This window comes from Oratosquilla oratoria, chromosome 5 (assembly GCF_046742065.1).
Source record: "Oratosquilla oratoria isolate Oo_2021 chromosome 5, ASM4674206v1, whole genome shotgun sequence".
Lineage (NCBI taxonomy): Eukaryota > Metazoa > Arthropoda > Malacostraca > Stomatopoda > Squillidae > Oratosquilla > Oratosquilla oratoria.
In genome coordinates, this window is record NC_134781.1 from 85288373 (window position 1) to 85293372 (window position 5000).

Genomic DNA, 5000 nt, shown 5'->3' on the forward strand with positions numbered 1-5000 from the left:
TAACGAAGAAATTACTCTAGATTATCTCAACCCCTTTACTACAATAACATTCTGTAACTTTAATAGAATCCTCTGACGTGAACCATAACAAAAGCTGTAGAGTGCGTCACCATACCGCGGGTGGGGATGATGCGGGTGTCTACCCGTGGCTTTACCCGAAGCCGAATACTCAAAACAGTGAGTGCCGTGGCGTGCCACAGACTCATTGCCCAAGAGTGCCACAAGATTATCAAAAATTTGGTCTGTCAGGATCGTCTCAATCAACGTACAGTTGAAGAAGTCCGCCTATAATTAATTATCACCGTGAGAAAACACTTGTTCTAATTCTTTTCGTCAACCGTTTTAATTGAAGGGTGGAGGAAAAATGTATATACATTTTTTTCTCTCAAGTCATTAACAATTAAACCTGTATATATATATATATATATATATATATATATATATATATATGTGTGGGTGTGTGTGTGTGTGTGTGTGTGTGTGTGTGTGTGTGTGTGTGTGTGTGTGTGTGTATATATATATATTTATATATATATATATATATATATTTTTTTTTTTTTTTTTTTTGTGGTGCCACAGACAGAGTTACATAAGTTGAGGGCACCATTACTGAAGAAACAGTCTGAGAACTACTGACTAATTACCGTGGCTTAGTTTCTATCTAATTATAGATGACGTCAGACATCTCGTAAAGAAGTGAAGTGACCTCAGCTGATCCCCCTTCGCGACGGTGACGCACTTTACGTATTTTTTTCTGCTGAACGAATAACAAACGATTTTGTTCAGGTCAGAGTAGGACCTTGGTACCGTCGGAGTTAACCTCTTCCATACAATGGCGCACTTCTCAGGCTTAATTCTGGTTTATACACGACGTTGTTATCCAGAAGGGGTAGGGGAGGAAGGAGGGGAGGAAGGAGGGGAGGAGAAGGAAGGGAGGGGGAGGGAGGGAATGTCAGAGTAGCGAAGGAATGGAAGATTTTTTATTTATTTATTTATTTTTATTTTTTTATTTAATTTTTTTTTTTTTTTGAGGGGAAGGAGGGGAGAGGAAGGGAGGGAATGTCAAAGCAACGAAGAAATTTTTTCTAGATGAATAAAACTCCCAGGGGGGGTTGGCCAGGGGAGAAAAGAAATCACATAAGTGTAACACACATTCGTCTCAATCGCCCCACAGAGGCTTTTGACAGATGGCATCACGCGCCAGCTGCATTCCTGCGCGTGGCGAGCGCCGCGGCCACCGCTAAATTACTTCTCAAAAAAAAAAGAAAAAAAAAACGGGTTTCCGTATATCACACCGCGGACTCTCGCTCGAGTGGCTTATGGTTCTGAAACGAATCTCTTTACCCTTCAGGGTCCCGGAGGTGTGCCCCCCCTGAGATGAATAAAATCGCCTGACGACAGACAGAATAAGCATACGAATCGATTAAGACATTCCAAGGAATAAGGCTGAGAAGCAAAGAAGAAAGAAATGAAAAGAAATCCGGAATAGGTATGAGAGTTGATTGAGATATTCCAAGGACCTTTACAAAATAAATAAATAAATAAATACATAAATAGATAAAAATGAAATAAATAAATAAATAAAATAAAGAAGAAATAAAAAATAAATAAATAGATAAATAAATAAATAAAAATAAAAAAGGTCTTGTACAACTTGGAAGAGTTCCAGGGTAGGACGAGGTTGTTATAAAGAGATGTTTTAATTTAACGCTGCAGAGGTCCCTTTACGAGTTCAATTCTGTCCAGCGCCAGGAGATTCTATTCAGCTGCGAGGGCGTCGCTGTATCAAAGAGGTTACCCCAAATAGCGATCTCAACCCTTCAACACGCTGACGTTCTTCAAAGAATCTATTCTGGCTAGCAAGAGAAATCTCTATTCAGATGATGCGGATGTGACTGTGTATACGCCAGGCGATTTCATTCAGTCGAGCGAACTCCCCCAAAACGAAGAGAGTGATGGTCGAGTTCGACTTCCGAGTTCGAGAGAACCTCCGACTGTCTTTCGAGGACCTGCTGGGGTCTGACCTCCCGTACGTCACCGCTCCTCCAGAGGTCGTTACCATCATCATCTCCAGAAACAAAAACAAGGTGCAGAAGCAGGTCGAAGAGAGACGAGAGGCCTTTGGTGGTGGTGGTGGTGGTGGTGGTGGTGGTGGTGGTGGTGGTGGTGGTGGTGGTGGTGGTGGTGGTGGTGGTGGTGGTGGTGGTGGTGGTGGTGGTGGTGGTGGTGGTGGTGGTGGTGGTGGTGGTGGTGGTGGTGGTGGTGGTGGTGGTGGTGGTGGTGGTGGTGGTGGTGGTGGTGGTGGTGGTGGTGGTGGTGGTGGTGGTGGTGGTGACCGTGGTGGTGGTTTTGGTGGTGGTGGGGACAGTGGTGGTGGGGACAGTGGTGGTGGTGGAGACCGTGTTGGTAGTCGGGGTGGTGGTGATGGTGATGGTGGTGGTGATGGTGGTGGTGGTGGTGGGGACAGTGGTGGCAGTCGGGGTAGTGGTGGTAGTGGTAGTGGTAGTAGTAGTAGTAGTGGTGGTGACTAGTGGTAGTGACTAGTGGTAGTGGTGGAAGGCAGAAATACAGGTTGAGAAATAATTGAAGAGCCTTAGAAGCAGGAACAGGATTAAGAAGATGAGCAGAAGAGGAGGAGAGAAGGAGGAGGAGGAGGAGGAGGAGGAGGAGGAGGAGGAGGAGGTTATGAGACGGAGGAGGAAAAGACAGTAAGATACTCCGAAGCTACAAACAGGTGGTTATACTTCCCGGAAAAGTGGTCGAAAGACGAGGGAGAGAGAGAGAGAGAGAGTTCCCCCCCACAGAAGAAGATATATCGACCACCGCTTTGTGGCGAGTTTTTCTTTCGTCTGTGTGGAACTTCACACGACACCTTCATTTACCTCATGCGAGGCGTGAAAAAAGAAAAAATAGAAAACATCTGAACAATAAGAAAATCGTCTCCTGGTGTGTGTGTGTGTGTGCGCGCGTTTGTGTATAAACACATACATTACACATACATATACATATATATATATATATAAATATATATATATATATATATATATATATATATATATATATTTAAAAATTATAGCAGCAAGTCCTCCGAAGAAGACCAAGTTGGTCGCAACGTTAGGGCAATGAACTCTATTCCCAATACATCTTCGTTTGCCCTTCCCCACCCATTTCTCTCTCAATATATATATATATATATATATATATATATATGTATATATATATATATATATGTATATATATATATATGTATATACACTCCATATATGGAAATTGAAAGTATGGTATTAAGTACCAGTACCACGAAAGAAGGACAAGAAAGCAACAGATGTATGCAGTGTCAAACGACACGAGGTCGACGACAGCGTACGAAACCCGCTTCACCCAAACGTGTCAGAACCCGTCAAAACTTTTTTTTTTTTTTTTTTGTGAACATTCCCCATTCACTTTTCCAAATTGGTCATCTGACGTGTTCATACCAATCACCGCGTTTAATGGTGGCTTCTCATAAGGCTTCCGTAACTTTATACTGATTACGTGTGTATTCTGATTACGGTCAAGCAGTTACGTTCAATGGAAGGAAATCTTCTCAGTACTAATTGGCTCAACCTTCCATCCCTTTCATCCCATTTGGTGAACCATTCGTCCATCACTCAATCTACTTTTCACTGTTCGTTGGGTATCCTATGACCACCAGAATCCATCGGGCAGACGATGAACCTGCTTGAATACCAACATATCATCATCTACTCTGATCCTTGTGTCATTAGGAGTATTCCCAATGAATACCTATTCTTTACAAAGGATTACAAAGGCGGAGCATGCCGACAGGAGACCTTTTGATCCATATCTAGGTCGGATGAAAAAAGAAAAGAAAAAAAAAATCATAATAATAAATTAAAACTATAATAATGTAAAAATAACAAATAAAATACATAAATAAATGCATAGGTATAGTTGAATAACAAACAAAAAGGTAAATAGTAAATGATTATAAATTGACATATAACCAATAATAAATGAAAATCAGACAGACAAATTATAACAAAACAAAAACAAATAATATAACATAAATTATAATCATTACAGCATCTTACTTAGGTATTTATCTAAATGATTCTTAAAGCTTCGAACTGAACTACATTGCACTACCTGTGCAGGAAGTTTATTCCATTCATTAACTACACGGTTGGCAAAGTTGTTTCTACCTACTTCCAAATTGAATCTATTTCCGGACAGTTTGAGACCATTGTTTCTTGTCTGATTCTCATTCAATGTGAAAATTTGGTCACTTTTGATGTTGTCAATTCCCTTTAAAATCTTAAAAGACCTGTATCAAGTCACCTCTGAGTCTACGCTTTTTTAGGGAAAACAGATTCATGTGCTTAAGTCGATTTTCGTATGATTTATTTTTGATATTTGGAATCTTTTCACATAGTCTACTCTCAACCGTTATTCCATCTACTCGAGCCGTATTCTAAGACAACCACCCGATGCCTACGGGTTTACGATGAGCGCTTTCGAATAACAAACCCTAAGCGCGCTACTTTCCTTTGCTAATTCTCTCTCGTTTATGACTTTTCCACTTCAGTCTTTCATTCGCCAAAACACACGCATAACGCATATAGTACATATATATATATATATATATATACATAAATATATATACATATATATACATATACATATATATACATATACATATATACATATATATACATATATATATATACATATACATATTTATACATACATATATATACATATATATATACATATACATATATATATACATATACATACATATATATATACATATACATATATATACATATATATATATATATATATATATATGCAAAGTAGACCACTTGGAAAAAAGAAACAAAAGAAGCAGAGCGCATTCGTATATTACGTATTATTACATCTGAAGAGGTAATATACGAAAGCGCTTTGCTTCGTTAGTTTCTTTTTTCCAAGTGGTCTACTTTACACACACACAC

General features: G+C 39.4%; 1 protein-coding gene across 7 annotated transcripts in view; it reads right to left on the bottom strand.

Annotated features, from left to right (window-relative positions):
• Nucleotides 1-5000, bottom strand: part of Eip63E (cyclin dependent kinase Eip63E) — a 1395216-nt gene that overhangs the window by 1123425 nt on the left and 266791 nt on the right. The gene's annotated exons all lie outside the window — the stretch shown is intronic.